Here is a 24485-nt window from a genome sequence, read left to right as displayed (position 1 = left end):
AACCATATAATTTAGACAGCATAGGAAAACCGTAAGCCTTACCATAGGCAGCTGCCTGTTACTGTGACTTTGCCCCTCTTGTCTAAAATGTTGAAACTTGCTAGAGAGAGACCTAAGTAAGTAAGTAAGTAAGTAAAAGCTTTATATTTAGTTTTCACAACTAATTGGGGACACAAAAACAAAAATTATTTACAAATAAGAAATAATAATAATAATGTATATACATTTAAAATATGCAACATGTATAAATTGTATAATAAAACAATAGGTATATAAAAGGTAGTCTCTAAGAATTGCAAAGGTTACAGCAGCTCTTGTTGTTGTTTAAGAGTGACGTTAGGTCTTTTTTCCTAATGTTCTTTTTGAAAGATTCAATATTCGAGGAGCCTTTCAATTTGTTATCTAGTTTCGACCATATATGAGGTCCTTGATATCTAAGAGAATGCTTTCCATAGTTAATAGTGTTAAAAGTCGGAATATCAAAATCACTGTTTCTTGGTGAATAACTAGTGCTTTTCCGCTTAAATAGACTCATTGACAGGTACTAGATGCAAAGAACGAGAAATACGTTATGTAAATTTATATATGTGATATTTGCAACCCAGTCATCTCCTGCAGACCATGAAAAGGGGCTTTTTATATTGATAACCATATGATCTCCGATCAGTTATTTTCACGCAACCCTAATTAACTTCCTGTAGTAAAAATGCGGTATTGAACTGTATGATGAAATTCGGGTAAAACCCTGAAGTTTGTGGACTTCCCGACGGAAGAGGTATTTTCTTTTACAAAGGATCACTCTGAGTAATCATTACCTGACTTCAAATCAAAATAATTGTGTTCTTATTTTCCGTTATTTAAGGGACACAACGAAATGACATCTAGCGGAAATCTGAGGAGCACGACTGTTTCAGTTGATCAATTTCATGAAATTGTTAAGAGAATATCAACATCGAGATGGCTTTGGTTCTCAGTACTTAAAGATTATGAGGTGAGACTGACTACTGACAACGTCGTTTCGAAGGGGTCTGCGTTTTCGAGTCTTAGGTATCGAGGGTTTTCGCTACGCTACAACTGTAAACTTGCTGTAACGCAATACATCCTTGCTGGCCTGCGTCGCATATTGAAGCTACTGGCTTGCCTTTAAAATATCGGCAAATTACAGGCTAAACCGTAACTGCACTTTCGGTAAGGTAGACTCAACAATATCAATCATAAATTAGATCTTTCAATCAGGGTTTGTTTGTAGATACGTTGGGCATGTTATTACTATAGGTTGGTCCTAGCTAGGCCAATGTGTTCAGATTGTTGTCCGTGTCTATGGTAGCCTGCGAAAACATCCATTTCTCCTCGCTCTTCGCCGTTCGTAGGCTATGTCTATGGAACAGCAGATATCTGAGAGGGACTTGGAACGGGTCTATTTTAAAAATTACCTTATTACATGAAATTTCGCGATTTTGAGAAAATTTTAAGTTTCGAATGACTTTAAATTCGCGTTTTTGAGTACAACAGTTTACATTTCATAGGCAATGTTATTTAAGACATTTAATATGTCCCTGAATTAAATAAAACGAATTTATCAAAGGAACAATAACGTCAAAATTAAGAAAAACGCAACAGAGCAGTTCTCACAAGGTCCACAAAGCAGTTCATGCTTTTACGTGAATTATTGTTCTGAAGTCAATTGACCACAACATCCACTAATACTGAACACTGCCAGCAGAGTCTCCTTCGATCTTCCTAGTTGGATGCAAAGCGGCTTCGGCAAAATCAACAAGAAAAGTTAATCCTTGTCGTGATCCTCTTTATCGCATAAAAGTTTGGTTTCGAAACTTTGTTTAAGCATTTGTAGGAGTGGAGCTAAGCACAAAATGAAACGCTCCAAGCTTGCCGCAGGCAACCCGTCGCATACAACCAGGGTAGAATGCTCTAAACTAATTACACCGGCTATTGCTATTTTTTTTTTTCTGACGTAATCTTATCACGTAAGTTTCTGCTTAATAATTTTCCTTTTCTTTCTTCTCCTCCTCCAAAGTTAACAATACTCCGGTGAAAAATATGAAACTGCTCTTGTTACCCACTGACTCTCTACAAATATGTTTCCCCAGTCTGGTTTGACTTGACTAGCTACAATAAAAACCAGCTATTTTCCTTTAGGCCGTGGTTTCGTTAGCAGAAACTTTTAATAAGTCATCAGTTGCTGGAGTTGGAAATTAAGGAAATTATAAAAGTCAACTAAAAATCAGTCCAATAATCAAGGACATCCAACTTGGGTCACGCTGCTCTGTGACTCGCCTTTCTCCTTTAAAATTGTCCAATTTCGATGCCAACATTGAAAGGGACTCGGGCTAGGGAGAGGGGAAAGGAAGTCGACGTCGATTTGCCTCATTCCTTGGCGTCTCAAGTGTTTGGAAAACGGAAAACACGACTTCTGCGAGCGATCAACGAGTATCGCGAAATGGACCATAAAAACGTTTAGCGTTGACGCAAATGACGCTGGGAAGGGTGAGCGAGAAAAACGTGGGGTTTTCTTTTGCCTTTCCCGTGATACCTACCAAAATCGCTCCAATCGCTCTCGAATTGCTCACGAATCTGCTAGAAGGCGCCTGAGTACGAGGAAGGACGTCGATTCAATTGACCCGAGTTCTAATGTCACGAATTGTAGTTTTTGACCTTTGCGTTTCTTTGTGCGATGATCACAATAATCCTCATCCTCAAAGCCTCGGATCACCGAGTCCCGCAGCAAGGCACTAGAAACTAGAATTCGAAATGTGTTCAGTGCTTTTTTTAAATGGATGGACGTTTGATGGCTTTTCAGCCATGGTTGCCACAGCCAGAGGTTATTGAAATTCCGTTCCCTGACTTTTCCCTGACTTTTTCCTGACCAATGTAAAATTCCCCTGACCAAATAAATTAACAATTTCACAAATCCTGATAAAAAAAAATAAAAAAAAATGGAAATTTCTTTTTTAGCCACGAAGCACCTAAGAGTTCATATGAACTCGTTTAAACGTGTCCGTGCGTTCCAGATCGAATTTGAATTTGGAAGTGTTGGTTTTTGAGGAGAGGGGAAAACCGGAGTACCCGGAGAAAAACCTCTCGGAGCAAAGGAGAGAACCAACAACAAACTCAACCCACATATGGCGTCGACGCCGGGATTTGAACCCGGGCCACATTGGTGGGAGGCGAGCGCTCTCACCACTGCGCCATCCCTTGCTCCCCTTGGATTCAACCCTCCCCTCACGGCATCCTCTTCACCCCTTTTTCTTTCTGCTTTCAGGAAGTCACGTGCAGTGTACATGAATTGATAGTTCCTTAACATAACAAACAAAAAGGATTGATTTTCTTGAAAACCCAACATCAGCTTGTCATTCAATTTCATGAACAATGTTCTACCAGTAGAGCATGTCCGTAAAATGTACAAAAGAAGTTTTAAATGTTATAAAACAATAAAAGTGGTGGGAAAAAAAATGAATATGAACCCTTAAAATGTCGTATTTCCCTGACTTCTTTCGAAGACTTTAATTTTCCCTGACTCAAAGTGAAATACCCAGACTTTTCCCTGACCTAAAAGAAACATATTTTTTTTACTGACCATTTCCTGACTTCGGGATTGGAGTTGAACTAATGGCTCAGTCAATTCAGGCGTGCCCATCCCCCCCGGACATTTGTCGCGCATTTGTCATTTTTTGAAAAAGCTGCAAATGCCCTACGGTGGGGCCGGGTTATTTATACAAAAACCCCACGGTGGGGCTTTAAAAAGTGTGCAAATGCCCTCCCCCCCCCCCCCCCCGGGGCCGTAAATGCCATATTTATAGCAAATCTGTAAAAATCTGATCAAAACGCGTGAAGCACCCTTCGCAAATCGTTCCTAGTCGCTAGTTATAATCATTGCAAAAAAGATCTACGTATTAGGGTTGCATGCATTGATGACATAAAACACGAATATTACATTTATTTAGCTTTCAACTATCTCGCAGAATTTTTCTTGGCCTTTCTGACTCAACCATTGCATATCAAAGAAATTTCTGACTCAACCATTGCATATCAAAGAAAGTGTCTTTCCTTTTAAGCTCTTCAAACGATGAATTGACTGCTTTTCCTCCATGTGCTAGCTGATCTCGATGGCGGGAAGCAATTTAGTCGGATGCAAAGTGAAATACTGTGGGGTAGTATAATGGTGGAGCGAAAGCCGCACGTATCTTTTTAAAGAATATGTATTAATTGTTTATAGAAATATCTATAGCTATCTAAATAGACATATTTGTAAGGGAAATTTTGGAAAAAAGAAACGATGTCAACCTCTTCTGGAAGAATTGACAAGTGTCCCACCCCCGTGGGGTTTTATGACAAGTACCCCACCACCAGGACCGACAAGATGACAAATGCCCGAGGGGGATGGGCACGTAACTTCGTTGTGTCCATCCGAAGCAGAACACGTAGTTCAAACAAGCGTGATGATGGTAGTTTGTACTACGTTGATCCAGTTTTGAAGCCACTTGCTATTTTCTAATCACTGCCGGCTCTCAAGAGCTGCCAAAGAACAAAGGTGCTTTGTCAAATATTGAAAATCCTGACTAGATAAAAATCAACAGCGCTTGTTGCAGTGTTAGTGATATTGATATTGAATCGAGAAATGGAAAGGAACTCCTAAACATTTGCATAATACGAAGAAAATGCAGCTGTCAGTTCCGAACACAGGAATTATCTGAGAGAAAATTTTGAATAAGGGACCAAAAAATAAGTCACATTGACACACCTGCAGACTAACACAACTATTAAATTTTCCCACAAATTTTCTTAGTTCCGTAAGTGATTCGAAAATTTCAAATTATTCTTATTTTTAACTTAATCTCAGTGATTTCGAATTACAACTCTTCCGCATCATCTTCACGTGCTCTTGCAGTTTATTGTTTATTGAACAATTGAAGTCCTTTTCGTGGGTGGAAGTAAAAATATCTCTTTAGGGGGCGGGTTTTTCGCAGCTATATGTCTTAAGAAATTGCACATTACTATTAATGATAGTAGAGTTAACTTAAGTGCTGACGGTAATAACGACCGCGAAAACATTTCGCCGGCAAAAATATTATGACCAACATGAAGGTAAGACAGTAGACGTATACATTTTTGGTAAATGTATGATAATGTTGTTGCTAGCAAATGCGCGCGCGCGTTAAACCTCAGTTTGGAAATTTTTAGAGGGATGACTGAGAATGGTGCCGTCTCTCCTCATTTATAGAAAATCTTCACTCCACAATGCAAGTTATTCTCTCGGATGTATATTTATAAATACTGGACGTTACAACGGCCTTTTCACAGACTAGTACACTAGCCCGGGTTAGTAGGGTGGATTAGTTACAGTTTTAGATGTATGTATCATAGTGGTCTTGAGCTTGAAATTGGAAGATACCCTTTGATCCTGTGCGCGTTATTTCTTCCTCTCATTCGTATAATTTATATCGTGCCCAATTTACTAGTATGCGCCTGCTACAATAAACTGAAAAAAAAGGACAAATACAAATAAAACCCAAAACCTGTCAGTTCTCTCTCCCAAGTCTACACTCCGTCTTCACCATTTCGCCTAATGACTTCGTGCCGACTTCATAACCCACGCAAAAAATGTTGTTTTCTATTTCCTGTTTTGTCTTGTCTGTGTTATTGATGACCTTGTTATGTTCATCATAATTGTTAATTGATAGGGCCACATGAATGGCGAGCTTGTTATTATCGCTGACTTTCAATAAAAATCTAAAGTTATATACACTCGTTCTTTAGTAAACGTTATCATGGATAAATTATTCTTAACTAAACCCAATCGTGAGTGTTAATTACAAGAAGAGTAATCCCTAATCGACCCTCCAGCAAGTGGGCGCGCACAACAAAAAGAGGTATAAACGGAGACAAGACAGGCGAGAGACTGGTACAGAGGGCAAAACGCTTGTTGGCGTAGGAGGCCTTTGTGCATGTGTAGCGCCTATTTTTGTTGCACAAGCGGAAGCAGAGAAACACTTAAGAAAACACTTCTAACGGCGCACTGGTTATTTCTTCCTAAGGAGTACCTAGCACTGTTTTAAAAAACACAGTATGATATTGGTATATTAAGTTAGTGTATTCGATACTTTGTTTGTGGGAACTTAATTGTTTAGTACAGTGACACGGCACCAACTCGATGTTTAATTGATCCTAATTGCTTTACAATGTTTCGAGAAAAAGATCCAGACACAAAGAAACTTTGTCAGACTTTCAGATGTGTAACTGTACGCATGCATCTAAAGACACAACGTGTGTGTCTAACCTCACTCAGCTCACTTACGAATTTTTGTGTATTTCTTACTGAATTAAGGTTTTCATGTTCTTGTTCGAGGGAAAGCTACGAACATAAACTTGTTAGAACTCGGCCTCCAATCATCCCACACATTCCCCTACTAAAAGCCCAGGTAGACTGCCTCCTGAAGTTGAAGTGAACGCCATTGGTGTACACGGATCCAGGTCCTTTATATTAACATTCTTGCGCAGTCAGTGAATTCGTAAAGTAAGTAAAGTAAGAGCTTTGTTATTAATGTGTCAGTGTATTTAGTTTTCACAACTAATTGGGGACACAACGAAAAAAATTAAAATTAATTTCAATTTATTATCTATTTTCGACCATATATGAGGTCCTCGATATCTAAGAGAATGTTTTCCATCGTTAATAGTTTTAAAACAAGGGATATCAAAATCACTGTTTCTTAGTGAATAACTAGTGCGTTTCTGCTTATAAATAGTTTGTCAACAATACTCGGCGCGAGGCCATATTTTACTTTGTACATTAATATAGCGATATCTTGTAGTCAAAAACAATTTGGAAGCTTTTTTAACAGTTATCAACGCAGTTTGTCAAAGCTATAACTGATTACATTTTACAAGTGATTTCAAATTGATACTTGCAGTCCAAGTGCGTTAAGAACGTATTTTTGTGAATACGTTTTAACAACAACATTCAAAGAACAATTACGGGCCCCGATCAATTCAAAGATTATACGCCCTTCCTACAAATTATAAACACATCATCCCATTATTTGTCATCTAAATCTCGAATGCTCATTCAAAATTTATGTTGCTACTCAACACCGCTGACGAAAACCGTGGGCTCCGTAAGCTGTAAAAGGTAGCATGTTTCTCAGTTTGATGAGCTCATTAGGTGTGCGCCACGCTAGCTTGGCGCTAGCGTCGAGCTTCAGCGACCTACAACACAGAATGAAACTCAAGAGTTTCACCGTTAACAGCTTAACTTGCACTTCTAGATCGTCTTGGTCTTTCGTGAAGGTAAGAAAGGTTATATATTCTTTTACAGTTCTTTCAGCACGTGCCCAGATTGCCTTTATCAACAGGAAAATAATGGCCTAGTCTTTGATAGAGGTAGCTTTCACTTAAGTAAGCAACTCAAACTTACGCCTTGAACTCTGCATCATGATCAAAGATAATATGGTAGTAAAAACAGAACATGAAAGAGCATATTAAAGAAAGCTATCAAGAGAATGCGGTGTGCATTCGCCATGCTGCAACACCAAAGAGAAACACCGACGTAGATCTCGAAAAGTCTAAAAATTTGGAAAATTGTTGCTTTGTTTTGCATGTTAGGCTTCCTCAGTATCCCTAACTTAATTTGATGGTACAAACGTGGAATGAAGATTAATTTTGATATAAAAAAGATCATTAAAGGACGGGTTTTGGGTGATAAACCTTTTATATTTTCACTGTTTGATTTTTTTCAACACACTTTTAGATCCGGTGTTTACCTTCGTCTGCAAAGGATTTACCTTTAGCAACTTTAGAGTTTACTATTTGAAGTGCCTTGGGTTTTTTTTATCTCCCTTGGCAATTTTGACACAGAAGGTTTTAAGGATCTTACAATCTTCACTTTATTTTCAGTGATGTGTTTGTTTTCTAGCCTGCAAAAACAGCCATCTCTCTTTGTTCCTCGAAAACCCGAGCTTTCGAGAAATCGGGATTCTTCTGTATTTTTTGTCCTAATTTAAAAGAAAAATTTCCTTGTCCTTGTCTCGACAACTGCTTTGGCCCCAAAATTAATAGAGAAAGTTAACCACAAACGACCACGTTTCCTTCCTGGTTCCGGTCGTTGTAGGTACAGAAACTTCATGAGCCCGACAAGTAATTGCTTACTGCGGTGAAGAAGGGCGTGCGAAATGTAACTCCAGTAACATATTGAAGAATATCAGCTTGATCAGTTCTATTTTAGCCGCGATAAACAACTTAGTTAGTCTTAAGCAATATTAATCAGATTAAAAGTACTTCGCAGATGCAAAAAAGAAAAAAAATGCTGTCCTTTGCTGTAAGTATCTGATGTGATTAACAGTCTTCATTCTTTAATATAGCTTGTGTTAAAGAGTCTCTCCATAAGGAGCCTAGAAGATTGAAAAGGATCTGCTCGCTGTGCCCGACTGAGACGTTGTGATTTCTTGTGTGATGGAAAATTCTTTAGACAACGAAAGGTTCAAAAACAACTTTTGCAGCTTGCTTGTGACATGTTGTCCTGCCCAGCTTGCTTCAAACCCAGTTTGAGGTCCGCCCAGAGATCTACACGCCCTTCTTTTACCTCACAGTTATTCATCGCTTTATTCTACATTGCAGGCCGCGATCATGAACGCGGAGGCGTAATTTCATTAAAGGTATCGCCCGTAGAAAGTATCTTTCTGTGCATCCTTGAGATTGTTCTCTAATTCAAAGTAACCTACTATTTACAAAAGTACGAAATGCCTCTTCTGCACTTTGAACTTTGTTATGGCTCGGCGTTGTACACGAAGACATTTACGGAAGAGTGTTTGTTCTCTAGTTTCTGATTTCTTCGCCCCGCGTCTCGACTCTGGTTTTAATTTATGATCTTATCCCTCTTTTGTAGTTCATGTCAGTAGGTTTTGATGGTGTTAAATGGCTTTTGTTCGGAGACCCGCAGCTGCAAGTCCAGCCCTGCTGCCTCCTGAACACAGCAGCATTGGCAAATTTCTTGCATCATTGATTTGATTTTTTTCTCGAACCTGACTGTATTCGGTAGAAGCGTCTCTCTCCCTGAGCAAAAACTGCAATTGCACACTCGTCTTAACCCTTTCAGCCCTAAAGAGTGATCATCATGAAATTTCTCCTTGTGATGTAAATGCTTTGAAAACAGAGTGGTCACGAGAATTGAGAAAATGATCACAGAAAATAACGTAATTGATACCTCAACAAATTCTCCCCACTATTTGTCTTAAAAATGTATAGGAACAACAAATGAGAATCTGACTTTTGATAATGTTTATGGTTCAGTGAATGGTTAAACCCGACTATAATTTGAACCCATTCGCTGCAAGCTCGAAACTTCGGGATTCCAAATATTGTAGTTGCATGTAGGCATGTTTATGTCCTCCCGTCTGTGGACCGACTTGTACTTGGGATTCACAGTGATGTTTTCCAAGGGACGATCAGTTTTGTGCAGTCATAATCAACCGTTCTGTTTTCAGTGATTGTTCATCGATTTCTTCTGACGTCACGCACTCAGTACTTAGTGCGGATACATAAAAATATCACTTCTGACCTTGGCTAAGCAACAAACAAATTGCAATTCACTATGATCCGTAAATGTTTTTTCGTTTCTGTTCTCATCGAAGCGTTGCAAAATTACTCGAAATAAGAAATGAATGACGTTGCAATCTCGTACATGACAATGACTGACTAGAGCAAAAAGACTGCGGACTCTTGTAATTTGAATACACTACAAGATGCAGTGGTTGCAGTCGGTCAATTACAAGTGGCCTGGTGATGTTTGTTCATTACCCTTCCCCGTCTTTTCCGCCTTCGCGCTTTTATCAGTGAAAACCTGTCCAGCGAAAGACGAAAAACCTGTTCAGTAATTAACTTGCACCAGTTCTCTGTGATTTGATCACTAGCGTAAACTTCACCTTTCCACAACAATTCAGCCACTACTGGCAGAATCAAAAACTTCTAAATAGAAAAGAAAGTACTGAACTCAGATCTATAAACTGTAAGGTTTATGATAGCCTTAATTAACCGAAGCATACTTTCAGTACAACACAAGTAATTGAGCCCTTTGAATTGAATGGTCACACTTTAGTGACTATATATTCACGGACTCAAAAGTTATGTCTGTTAGCCATAGGACTGCTTTAATTGCACGGCACATAGCTTAATAACCCTGAATAAATTTACCACAGGTAATAAGTTGCCTGTACTGTCTAGTAGCCTTTTTTTTTTCAAAATTGCTAGCGTTAGGAACTTTATCGGCAGACACTCAAGTTAGAACCACTTCATAATTAGAAACCATGCATCAAGTGAAGAGTCAGAGGAAAGTTCTACTCTGGAGTCGTTTTAAAATAATTGGACTCTATTTAAGTAAGGTCTGAAGTGTACCTTGCCGATCAGAAAAAGTTATGTTCTCACTGTGGGATTAAAAAAAAAACAATAATTAAGCAAAAAAATTTCATGAACTTCTGAATGGACAAATTTTAAGTACTTTCTATAGACTTATGGAGTGACGTGTACTCCACCGACTCAGTTGTGACAAAAAGGATACAACCTGCGTATAGTTAACAGCAACGACAAAACAGGAACTCCGGAGTAGATTCATTGAATAGTTCTGCTAAGTCCCCGATAAGTCGGATATGTACTCACCAGTTCTTCGCAACAAACATGCAAATAAACAACTTCAAATAAAGAAACCACATGTTCTAAGGTAAACAGCCAAACGTTTCACCGAAATCTGGGCTTTTGTCAGACCCTAAACGGGGAACGCATTTTCAAGGGTCGTCGCCACAACCCAAACTTATATCAAAGGTGGTTTTAACTATCCATTTCGTCTCTTAGTTATTAATGCCATCAATAATAAACAAACTGTCTGGGGGAACAATAGGCGTAAGGCAAGCATGAAATGTTGAAATGGGAAATGTTACACTCTGTCGCACAAAAAGATAAATTGTATATAAAGTATCGATTTAAATTTGAAAGATTGAAAGATAGGTCATTAAGACATACTTTGAGTGATAAATAAAAGGTAACTTTATGGCTAAGCAGTTGGTCATCTAGATACATTTCTTCCATTAATTAAAGAAGTATCTATAAATTTTGAGTCTTATATGAGAAATAGACAAAATCTTGGTCTTGTATATCGTAGAAGTGGTTGATAAAATGGTAAATGCCGTGAAACGTTCGCGGTACTGTCACTTCGCCGTCTACCCCAAAATTCGATTTTGAGTTTTCCAGTGTTGGGTGTTAATCGACTTGTACGTCTGTTAACAAGCACGTGCTAAAAATAAAAACGCTTACAAAGCCTTAAAATATGTGAAACTAAATTGATATATAGTGTGCGATTTCCTTTGACCCCTGCTGTCAGTCTTTAGAGAGGAAGAAATCGTCCGCTGATCTTTCACTCTGATTAAACCTCTCTGCAATTCCGGGTATAAGTTACCTCAGCATCTCTTGCTTCTCGGCTCTAACTTAAGCTACTACCACAGTATACTGAATCATTGAGCTGTAACTACATCGCGTGCTATCGTTTTGTTCACAATGAGCTGAGCTCTTAACTAATAATACCCGTTGGTGCATAAGACAATGTAGTATATATATTGCACGCTTACGTAAATGTTTCGCATAGCACTTTGTCAAAATGAATCGACTCTTATTTTGGAACGCTCGATAATGTGTCTTCGTCGCGGTCCAAATTATCAAGTAAGTAAAAATAATTTTCTTTGATACTTGTTATCATAGTGTTCACAATTTTAATGAGCATCCGTCGCTTGGGATAAATGTTCCTCAATGAGCTTACATTGCTCCGAAACACTTTCTCAGACGTACTTTGAATGAAAATCCGGCTTGCAATAGTAATGACATAAACCGCATAAAGATATGTCTGTATTCGCCTTATTAGTTCTGGCTTGGTTTGCTGTACGGCTTTTCATGATATTGTAAATCCACTAAAGAGATCAGATGGCCTAGGAACCCACAAAATCCGTGGCAAGCTGGGATCAACTAAGAGCAAGAAAATGGCCGACTTTGACGTGTAGAGTATCCTTGGAGATGTAATTGCGTACCTCCTTCAGGTTGCATGTTTTTTTAAGGTTTTCCGGATGTCTTGCTACGGTGTTTATATCTCGCACACATATCTAAGATTATTAATACACTTTGAAAAGTTCGCAGTGCTACCAAGTCTCTGCTGCCCATTTATTACGAGCGTAGGAAGCGAAAATCGGTGAGGCGACATTAAATGTAGGGTAAAGACCGGACCGATTTCACCACTTATTTACTACATACACATTGGAGTATTAATATATTTTTAGGGTCAGATTAGGTAAAGCCTTCTACTCTAACGCTATTCGTCCATTTTATCGTGATATTCACATGCACCTGTTGGCGACTTTCATGTTTGTATGTGTGTATAGACTGCAGTGCCAGTTTAGTTCGTCAGTGCACTTCATGGTAAGTAGACACTCGACCGGCCTTGTCTAGTATCGGTATAGTTGCCTTCATAATCATATTTCTTTTACTTTGAAAAGTGACCTGTTAAAACGAGAAGAGCATATTACACCGAGAAGTAGACAGGGATGTATTATACGTTTTAAGATTAGACAAGCAGTATTTCTGTTTGTCCTCGACTTTCTTAACTCTTTCATACATTTTACGCCCTACACTTGACCTTATACGTCGTATTAAAGATTGTGTTTTTCTTGCCTAAGGCCTGCCTGAACGCAAAATTAAGTTTTTCTATGATATCTTTTTCGGCTTTGTAGCAGTTGGCTTTGTGAAAAAAGGGCACCGAAAACGCAAAACTCAGATAAATGATCAGGACCATCGCGGTTATTTATTTATTCACAATACAGTGCAGCAAAGCAGTAATCTCTTGGCTCTAAAATTTAGAGTTATACCGTAAATATACCTAAAATAGCTCTATTATAACTATATGCAAAAAAGTGTTATATGATGCAAAGTAATATGTATATCACCCTTAAATGTGCAGTACACTTAACTGTATCATATGAAGTAAAGTTCATTTTTGAGTCAGCGTACGTTTGAAGTTAGAGTTAACTGAAGAACTCTGAGGACAAATATTGGTCAAAAGCGTTATTCGCACCGTAAAAATAATTGAACAAACAAACAAACAAACAAGTAAGTAGAGCAACAAATAATCTTTATCTATAATGACCAAGATAGACGCCTTTCTTTTGATACAGTAAATGTCATGAGTTTTCATAGGAGCAAAGGCGGCCACATCTAAACTTCGCTCGCAAATCACTTTTTATCTCACCAGGCAGCTGGTTGTATTAGGTTTTTAGTCAAAGACTCCTGTACACTTCACCTTGTTTTAATTCTTTAGACCTTTTTCAGTTATCTTAGAGGCGAATCAAAGGATATTGCTGACACTGCACGATGCAGGGCTAGTGACTTGTTATTGCAAAAAAATGGTAGCTTAGTTAGTACTGAGAAAAACAACACGGCGGGTGGCGTAGGAAGTCGATCGTATGCGGAAGTACCAGCAGCTGAATGTATCCTTTTGCGGTTTGTTTTATTGTATTTCAAGCGGATATCAAGTGGTCCATTACAGAGAGCTTAATCACGCTATTCACAACAGTTAAACGATTTTGTTTTTAGTCAATAACGAGCTTTTCCTTGTCGCAAGCCACTACAGAAGATAGCTCTTCCGATCTAGAAATCATCAAAAACTAAAAAGCAGCGAATACTAAATAGTTATAATATTAACAGGTGAAGAAAGAGTAAAGATTTCCCTTTTCGGACTCCGCTTGTTTGTCTGCTAACGGGCAATTGTTTGGAACTTAATTACGCACTCGACGGCGCCGCTACGTCCTTAAGCCGTGGGAACGGAAATGCAATTATTGTAGGGGCACTTTTTCGTTGGGAAGAGCAAAAATAGAGACCGCGAATGAGTTTAGCTCGTTACTCTCTATGAATAGCTCTATTTTGTATTTAACTGAACGGCATTGGGAACAATTGGTTAATACATTTTAATTGACTCATGAATAAACACGCTACATAATTTCGTCACTACAGACGTCATGCATTGTTATTAATACTCCACAGAATAAACAAAAAATAAATGGAATAAAAAGTAAATAAGCTAATTTGCACACAAAGGTTTTGCTGAGTGAGTGTGAAGAGATAATTTATTCGTATTCAGTTATTTTGCTTTCGCTGATAAAAATATGAAAAGCCAATGTAGAAATCATTTATTCTTTAGTCTTGGCTTCTTTAAGGGTTGCAATAATCCTTCCGTGAAATATTACTTTCAAAAGCTACACAGGTGGATAACGGCTTCTTACAGGTTGATTACAGTTTGATGACTAAATATAATTATGACTTGACAAATAAGTTTACGCTCAATAAATCAACAGGTTGCTTACAGCTTAAAGAAGCCAAGACTAAAGAATAAATGATTTCTACATTGGCTTTTCATATTTTTATCAGCGAAAGCAAAATAACTGAATACGAATAAATTATCTCTTCACATGAGCTGCTTTCAATTAGTGGTTTGAAAGTAACGTTAACTACTCGCCAGATGAAAACACTTTGTGGAACAAAACTCAACAGTACCAATAATACGACATGAAACAGTACTGCTCAGTAGCTTTATACAACCACCTCATGTACAACTTAGTGCCCAGCCAAACAGCCTTCAAGAATTTCTCGCGGAGCTGACAAATCTTTTCAGTGCCACTTACAGGAAATGATATTCAAATTGAAGTTCAGACAGGGCCATAACTGCTCGGGAGGTTGACCTAGGCGGGCTCTAATTGCAATGATAGACAATACTAACACATCCGTTGAACGTAATGCCCTAGATGATTTTTTGTACACATGTTACATGTACATGAACCATAAACGCATAGACCTTTAACTGAACCATACGTGTTTGGAACTTGAACAGTCACTTCAGTTGCTCCAACTGTCATTCAACCTGATAATGACAAAAGGTTGGCCAGCACTGGTCAAATGTCCTAGCAGCCTATTAAGTATTCAGGCAAAGATCGATGAAGTAACCATAGTGTTGTATTTATATAAACTTCCAGAACTTCCCATCTCCTATCCACGTAGTCAAGCCGAAGTGACGTTCCAATTAACGACTAGTTAGCGCGCGAAATCTCGTGGGCGGGGGAATACCCAGTGGTTTAAGTGCTTGTTCACTGAAGCACGTGATAATTTGCGGTAGAGGGTCCAAAATTAGTCCGAGAAGAAAACATAATGTTTAAACGCCATCTGATGATAGGTATGAGTCTGATTTTTAAAATGAGAAAAATGAGCGGATGGCAGGCTTTTGGATGCATATGAATTTTATAGTAAACAAGAATGTTTGGGCTCACGGCTCCCACTTTGTCGTGTTCGATGAACGCTCCTTTTTCGGACTCGCTCTAGGTGCGTCAGTTTAGAAAATAGAAAATAGAAAATCTGCCTTTTGAAATCCATTCAGCTCTTGGATTTTCTTGTTTTTGACCAAGAAAATAGAAAATAAACCAAGTCTTAACAGAGTTACTCAACGACACATTTTTAAAAAATTATTTTCTTAAAGTATTTTTCTTATTAATACTTTCTTCAAGTATTATGACTGTAATCCTCTTTTGAGACTAAAAAATAAAAAAAGAGTAACAGCAGAAAAGTGGATAATAGACAAACTGAAAAAAGAAAACGTGCGAAAAGGGAAACGAGCTTCGGCAACGGCGACACACTTTTCGCCCTAGGAAGATTTTCTGATTCATCGGTCAACGCTTTTCAAGCCGAATCAATAACTAGTATCTCTTGGATGCATGCTTGATACAAGTTTCATTGTCACTTTTTTTTATCAGGAAGTTACCAGAAAATAACCTGCCGTGGTTTAGGTGCATTTTTTGCAAAATGTATTTTCATGCATAAAAGAGTATTGAACTTATCCAGAAATATTTTCATATCTGGATGTTAAGTGAAGTAGTTATTTACATATTTAGGTAAGACACAAACAAAGTAGAACAAAACAAAACAGCGCTTTGTTCTTCACAATTAACACCCGCCCTGATTTCATCAAGTGATCCTATTGATAGAGCCGGTGTTACTAGAACTTGCGAATAAATAAGTAAAAAAATAATAATAATTAGTAAATAGTGCGTCATACGTCTTGTTAGAGAGAACGACAGCAATATTCAACAGCAAGTTGATTCGGGTAAATTTTTTGCCTAATAAAACCTAGGTCTTATTCTCGAAAAAACAAAGAACTAGTAAAGGCCTCAATCACTATGGAATTTCTTTTGTTTCAATCTCTCGTGTTAATTCCTAGCGTGAAGAAAATTCAAACTATTTTGCAAACCTTAGTTTTGCGGGGAGAACAGAATTAAACCAGTGTACTGCCACATTCTAGAACACGTCATCATCGGTCTTTTAAATCGCCAATATTCTATGATCGCAATACCTGTTTAGACTTAGTGAGTCCTTTTTATTAACCCAATGATGTCATTTCTCCATAGAGTTATTCAACCCTTGTTTTCGTCTAAACCCAGCCCTGTTAAAGCTCAGATAAGCAACATATATCATATCTTAAGTATTTTATTTTTCTCTACGCCCATATTTTAGTGATATTGCTGGGCCAACAAATTTGAGTATAAATAGCAGTAAAAACAAATGATGCTCAAAATCAAGTTAAACTTAATTTTTAACACAAGCTGTCTCTTGAAGGTCTGAGAGATGAAGGTTGGTTTAATTTTGTTTTTTGTTCTATTTGACAGATTGCTAAGCATTAGTATTTTCCTACCGGCTGAGACATTTTTCTTTTAAGATATTTGTTTTGAGGAAAGTGGGAAGAGCCTGGCAGCTATAAATGTTCCTCAGTTATTTGATTTAATTTAAACGTAAAAAAGATCAGACCTTTTAATAGTGAAATCGATTTTATTTTGAAATCACTTATACTGTACCCATTGTCGCAAAGTCTCTGTTTTTGAAGAATTATTCGTAACCAATGAGATGGGCATATTTTGGTTGGGTCACTTGTTACGGATCTTGTCATTAAAGAAACTGCAACATTTCTCATTTATTTCGATTAGTTGGGGTTTTTAACCTTTTTTGTTTTTCATTATCGAACACTCAGGTGACAAAACCTGAAAGCATCATGCAAGTGTACCGATTTTTATATCAGAGTCAGTTCCAAACCGTCGCGCGATGCAACAGGGAAGCTAGTCAGGAGTGAATTAACATCAGAGAGCTTCCGATTCGTGGACGAGATTTCCTCAATACTAAGTAGTACACGCACGCGAGCCAGCGTCACTTTGGCGGGAAAACGTGATAGCGGTCGCCATTCTACTACGAGAAGTCGTAGTGGCGGAAACAAGTTATCAAATGTTAGAAGTTTTATCATTTTGGTATATCGGGATAGGGCTTAACCTCCTTAAGTATAAATAACCGTTACTAACTTGTTTGGTATAAGAAAGTAAAATGAAGCTCCCCTGGGTGTCCTTTTTTAAAGCACACGCAAAAACTCTTGTTAAATCTCGTACATGTGCTCGCTCTCGTCCTCAAATCTAAAGTTCTCTATCTATACATATTCTAATGGATTATCAATTTTCAGTTTCTTGAGGTAAAAAAAATCGAGAAACTTTACGTTGATCGGCCTAAACGTGTGCTTGCAGAAATTTCGAGAGCAGACTGGCTCGCAAAATGTTTTGCAAAAATGGCATGCCAAACAACCAAAAACACCGGGTCATTACAACCCCTTACTGTTTGTTGTGGTTGTTTTAAGGACAAAGAATCCTGGGATACTCCCTATTTACATTGTAGGTGAGAAATTTGAATTAACCAACAGTACCTGCTTCGTAGCTAGGACAAGCAAATACTTAGTAATTCTCATTGTCTGCGGCCTTTTTGAGCGGACTTCAGATCTGACCTTCTACCGAACGATAAAGACGTAATTATTTGTATTAAGGTATTTCATTTCTGGTTAAATTATACCACATTTTTTCAGTGAAGTGAATCAACCGGCATGGGCGCCAGAAGATTGTCAAGTTGTTTCATTGATTAACTGCTGATAAGAAATAAGTAGTTTATTCCTAATAAGCACTTATTAACCAGAATGACGTGTGTTCTGTCGGAGAAAAATTCAAAAGGGACCGGTTTTTGTAACATTGTATACCAGAATGTGCGTGAAAATTTCGTGAATCACAACTGTGAATGCAGCTGTGAATAGCGTATCGATTTAATTAAAAGTACTAATTAAGATTTAATTTATCGATAATCATTTGAAATTCATGTGCGTTTTATTTAAATTATCTGTTTTTCTTTCTTTCTTTCTTTTTTTTTTTTCATTGCAATTGTCTTTAGAAAGCACCTTAACTTTTACCCTTGGGGAAAAAGCTTCTCTTAAAAAGGTTCCTTAGGAATTTCAGTTATAAGTTAAACGGACGACCGTTGTTTACTATTTTTCAAGTTTACTTAGGGTATTAGTTAAAGAGCACAACACTGAACATTTTTCAGCTATCCTGTTTACGGTTGAGATTAATAAGCTCATAATGATTTGAATTTCTTGTTTGTTTCCTTTGTTTAGTTTATTCTGCTCTTGGTGACATTTCTCACTACTATGACGTCATTTATCAACTCGTTGCCATGCCAGCAAAGGCCTGGAGTAAAATTAAAAGCTGCACAAGTACTACATCATCTCCGTCAAAGATATTTATTTGTAAAGAAATTTAATGTTGGGCGCCTTCCACAACCGAGGAAGACAAGATCGACCACTATACCTGGCACAGATTATTGTCCATGGGACTGGAAGGAGGACATAAATCCCGATAGAGTCCCTCGAACTCTCGTGAAGGCTGCGTGTCCCGGATGTTCACATTTTTGTCGAGCTGTTGTATATCATCACAACGTTTTGGTCTCGAGATGCGACACAAAAACGGGAGACAGGGTGTGGAAATGGAAACAAAAAGTTCTTCCAATAGCTTTTGTGTACGACCCTTACAAATGATTAGAACTGCCTCAACAGAGCCGGGGACATCAAGAACAGATTTTTATTTATATAATAATACTATAGATGCTTTTATTAGTTTCTGTGATTGATATTTTGGGGAACTGACGGGGAATATTTTTAAAACTTCGGAAATAATTTTATGAAGCTTACAATGTAAGTCGTTTAGCATTAAAATGCAGATTATAAAAAGTTCCAAGTTATGTATAGATAGCATCGAAATTTAGACTTCTATGGATTTCCGGAACTTCATCCACGTTAATTGGGAAGTGGAGCTCCTGCATTTTCTAGTAATTTGATATTACCGAGCTATTGCTCAAGCCACGACTTATCTCGGTAAGCGGGCCAGCCCGCCTTCTCATATAAACACGAGGACCATTTTATGAGGAATTAAATGAGGCGTGAACCCTTAGTACAATAACGCGTCATAAATTTACTACTGTTTAACCATGAGATTGTTTCAATCGTTATTACGAAGAAATCGGCTTTTGTCATAACGTATTTTTACTATTTAAAAAGGGCTTCGATGGCTTTTTTTAATTACAGAGGCCAGGGGCACCCAACGACAGTTTCTTCCTAAAAACATTCAAAACACTTTTTAGGCTATCCAAAGTTCTGTTAGATCTCTTGAAATAAATTCTAAGCGGCACTATCAAATTTGTACCTGTTCGGTCATCAGGGGGAACTGTTGAGTCATTTCGAAATTACAAGGGCAATTAAGTATTATTTTCTCCAAAATTTTAGATGTAATTTAACACATTACGATCACAGTTTTGACTCCGAAAATTTTAGGTTTCTTTTTTTGTAGAAAAACAGCGTAATCTGGGCAGTGAAATAGGGAAAAATCAAACTATAGAAAATCGTAGGGAATTTATTTGATAAGCTTCGACAATTGTGCATAAATGGAACGGGCAGCTAGAAATTTTTATCCGTCCTCAAGTAATAGAAAATTCAAGGTAATATTTGCTTCTCCGAACAGATATTTTACAGAAAACAGTCGTTGGGTGCCCCTAAGATGTATAACGGTAATGGTATTTTCAACATTTTGAATCGTAGGATAAATGAATCTCAGTTTATACAATATTTATTACGTAGAGGAATATTTAAGAGTGGTGTGAATTGGAGTGGATTTAAAAATTGCAAAATTATTTATTACCAACAAGAAAACCATAGGTCTGCTGGGAATTACCTGTATAATAAAACAAATAAAACTGTGTTGTTTTCTATTCACTACGAAACATTTCTGCTTAACAATAGCCTCGTAAGTACAAAGATAAACATTAAGTAGACCCCCCCTCCCCCATAAAGCGGGCATTCTGTATTGAGCGAACGAACGAAAAGGTCAATCGGTTCCAAACGTTTCTACCCCATTTTCTTGGCTGTAAAAACTAGCATGTTTATATTTAGGCCCTCGATCATTGGCCAGGGGCCCAGGATGTCGACTTATTGCAGGTTTTACGGTCTGTACTACACAACGCCCTCGAGTCTTGTCGTTGCCTCCAGTTAAAAACACAGGGTTCAATTCTCAACGTTCATATTCAACAGACGCTGAGTGATACTGCTGTCAGCTGTATTGTTCAACAAATTGCAACTAGTTGAATGGAATCAAAGCCCATCCCTACAGATTCTCGTTCAAGAACGTTCCGTGTTAAATGGCATTACTCGCGAGCTCCTGCACCGTTAAATATGGTATAATACGTGCCGCACTGTTGGACATTGGTTTAACAAGAGCTGTAACATTACACTCGCTTAACAAGTGAGCTTAACTTTATGCAATTCTGATATGGCCAAATTAGGCAAACCTCCCACCGTCACCACTCAGGTAAACTGGCAGCTTTACGCATGTGTAAGTCATGCCTGCACCTTCTCGTCGCGCAGCGATTTTAAGTCTATTCAACATCGATGTTATAGTAAACAGAACACTCCCTCATTGTCTGAGTTTGAAATAAATGAAGTCGAAAGATCCTTTGGCCTCCTCCCCCAAACCACCAACTCTTGCCAGCGAGCATAAAGACATTTAACGAGGCCCGAATCATAAAAGCAATCGTTAGTCTCCGGTGTAGAGTATTTATCAAGCACGTTTCCTTACCCACCGTTTTCCTAACATGGATCAGTTTTTCAAAGCTCACATCTGAATTAACCATGGCTCAGTCTCATCTCGAGATTAGCCGACAGAGAAAAGTAGTTAGGAATGTGATCTTATTAAAGCAGCTAATAAAAACCTACCCACCCCTTCGTTTACGTCACAGAACTGAACTGCAGCGCATACACAAAATTAAATCTCAAAAACACGGAGAAAGGTTAGAACGTTTACAAATAACTAATTAAAGAGATTGGAAAGTGGGGGCGTTTAGAAGATAATAGCTGATCGTTGAATTTTAAGGAGCAATATCGCTAGTATTTACCAATTCAAGTTCAATTTTGTTTTGAAAAACACGCTTATAGTTATTATGTCATCTATTTCGAGTACAAGATTATTAAAGATATACTAATTTAAAACTTCTTACACCTTAACAGACATTTCGTTGTATATAACAAGTTGGTACCAGTCACAACGAAAAAGAATGAACATTTCAACATTAGCCCTACTTTTCATCTACAACATGTTATCCATTTTTGAACTTAAGAGCTTTATTATAATTATAATAATTATTATTTCTTTTTACAGTAAATCATTCTCAGTACTTGGCCACCAGAAACCTCTGAGGTGGACCAAACTGTAGTCGAAGCTCTCTACGGATGGATAACCCGTTTGAACTCCCACTCTGTATCCACCCAATTCCGTACGGTAAGCAACCGGGAGTATTTTCGAGTCGTGGCTCAATAAGCGCTTTCCCTTCGTTTCTTTCCGTTAGTTTAGCAAAAACCGCGCTAAGGTAAATAATATCTTTATTAAATACAGCCAGTTTCTATAAAATAACGGGGTTTTTTTCCATGGTGCTACCGGCTTGGCATTAGCCGTACGTTAATTGAACTTCCACAATGCCGGATAATGCCTCGTGACGAGTGGAATAAGCTTAAGCGGACGTCTATCCCAGTCTTTAAGGACCACTTAAACTGAAGCCAAAACAGTGGATAAGGATCTTGTCTCCGCCGCTTACGGGAGCATTTTAAATAAAGGGTGCCTTAAATTGATGGCTTCAACATAAGTTTCTCTACGGATGGATAACCCGTTTGAACTCCCACTCTGTAACCACCCAATTCCGTACGGTAAGCGACCGGGAGTATTTTCGAGTCGTGGCTCAATAAGCGCTTTCCCTTCGTTTCCTCCCGTTAGTTTAGCAAAAACCGCGCTAAGGTAAATAATATCTTTATTAAATACAGCCAGGTTTTATAAAATAACGGGTTTTTCTTTCCATGGTGCTACCGGCTTGGCATTAGCCGTACGTTAATTGAACTTCCGCAATGCCGGATAATGCCTCGTGACGAGCGGAATAAGCTTAAGCGGACGTCTATCCCAGTGTTTAAGGACTACTTAAACCGAAGCCAAAACAGGGGATAAGGATCTAGTTTCCGCCGCTTACGGGAGCATTTTAAATAAAGGGTACCTTAAATTGATGGCTTCAACTTAAGTTTCTGGGAAACTGCCCACCTACCCCTCCCTTAATCAACATTTAAAAAATCAAGGCTGTGCTCTAACAGAGCCCGGTGGCCCGTGGCGCTCAACTTTTGTTCTCGGGCGACTAGAAAATGTTTGCTTTTTCATAGAAATCATAAGCTGGGCACACTGGATTTCACAAGTTCAGAGCACTGGGCTCCCTTCAATTTTCCTTAGAGCACAGCCTTATATTTTGCCCTAAACCAGAGAAGTAATTGTTAATGTTGGCTTAGCTTAGGTGAGGGATTGGTGGACAGTTTCCTTGAAAGCTAAATTGATCCAGTTGATCTTCTTCTGGAATAAGAATACGCAGAAATTCAGGGACAAAACTCTTCAAGGGCAAATTTTTGGACCACAGAAATGCAACATGCATCTTGATAAATAAAAGCCAGCAACCTGCTTTCGCCATGGATTTTACCTTGTAATGAAAGCTCAGTAAAACAAGTGACTTTTAGAGGTACTAATTCTACATTCTTATTTCGAGAAACGGTCCGTCTCAAGTCAGTCGAACGCGCTCCTAAATTCCCGTTGTTGACTCATCTTGAGTTGTAGAGAAAGTAAATAAATTGCAAGAAACTGCGAGAAATCTAAATTAAATGGGCAGCTATGGCTTGTAGAGCATTTTTTTTTTTTTATCAAATAGGCATCACCTGGATTCTTAGCATAACTTAAAACAAACACACCGGACATCGACATGGGTTATGCTCTAACACCCCAACGTGTCCATGAATAAAGTCACGAGCCTAACAGGAACTATGAGGAAACGAGCAATAGAAGTAAGTGTTTTTTCCGAACTGCTTCAGCTCGATGTTCGGCAGTATAAAATCTAATTATGCTCTCAATTCATCAAAATCGGTCAACAAGAACGCTTCTAACCTGGATATAATGTTCCGCATTTGGAGGGTGGGCTCCAGGATCTGAGTAACCTGAGATCAGGCTCTATTTTCGTTTCGCTTTGTAAATAACATGAGAACCGCTCAAATTGGGCCGATCTCAGGTTGGGATCTGAGAAAAAAGAAAATGAATACATAAGCAGGCGGGAGCCCGAAAGAGATCACCTTCCTGTTGAAAAAAAAAAGGCGGGGGGGGGGGGAGATAATGATAAAAAGATAATTTTAAGATATCCCATTCTACAAACACTTAGATCACATGACTATAACTATCATTAGGTATAAACTGAATCTACTCATGAAACATGAAGAGGTCAACATGTTCCAAAAAATTTCCGTGAAGGGAACGGTACAACTAATAAAGATACAAGAAGGAAGGAAGGCCTTAAAGTGCCAATTCTTTTTGCGTACTTAATCAGTTCTTGTGAGGAAACCCCTTACTAAGCGCTATTAAAATCGACCTTACTCAGTTCACCCAAATTGCAAACAGGTAACTATGAACTGAGGTCATCTGACGAGTAGCGAATGGTTTGGTTGTTAAAAACACCGCAAGTTAATGATATTTTTATAGTTTAAATCTCAGTCCTCGCGCTCTAAAATCAGGCCACGCCTACGCAGAAAGTAATAAGTCACAAGATTTTATTACAGGATGTAATAAAAGCAGTAAAAAAATCGGAGCCAGCCAAAAATAACTGGCTAACGTTATTTGTCTGAAGGTTCTCTGGGCATGCATGGTAGGTTGAACACGGTAAAATATTGCTTGTTTATGTGTAAACTCTAACCTCTCACCAAGGTGACGGACCAGGCCCCTGAGCGGAGGCGGACATGTACAGTTGGTTTGCCTGCTATTTAACGAGGCCTATCCTAGGCGAGGCGGACTGACTAAATGCTGACAACTGCTTTTTGAAAAACAATATTCTGGCTATAAATACCATTCAGGGTGCATTGTAATAAAAATTCAACATTTTGTAGCCTGTTCATTCAAAATTAAGTACTGTTTATGGGGTCAATAAAGTCAGTA

The 24485-nt window shown here is 38.2% G+C and overlaps 1 protein-coding gene and 1 long non-coding RNA gene across 2 annotated transcripts in view; one reads left to right on the top strand and one right to left on the bottom strand.

The window, feature by feature from the left end:
• Positions 1-24485, bottom strand: part of LOC140948370 (uncharacterized) — a 39410-nt gene that overhangs the window by 5903 nt on the left and 9022 nt on the right. The window lies entirely within an intron of this gene.
• Positions 660-20202, top strand: LOC140948103 (uncharacterized). Its single transcript, XR_012167014.1, has 3 exons — positions 660-775; positions 863-991; positions 18557-20202. It is a non-coding gene; the product is annotated as an uncharacterized lncRNA (long non-coding RNA).

Source organism: Porites lutea, chromosome 9 (genome assembly GCF_958299795.1).
Source record: "Porites lutea chromosome 9, jaPorLute2.1, whole genome shotgun sequence".
Classification (NCBI taxonomy): domain Eukaryota; kingdom Metazoa; phylum Cnidaria; class Anthozoa; order Scleractinia; family Poritidae; genus Porites; species Porites lutea.
The sequence above is the reverse complement of the archived record's forward strand: the minus strand, read 5'-3'. Positions and strand labels throughout refer to the sequence as shown.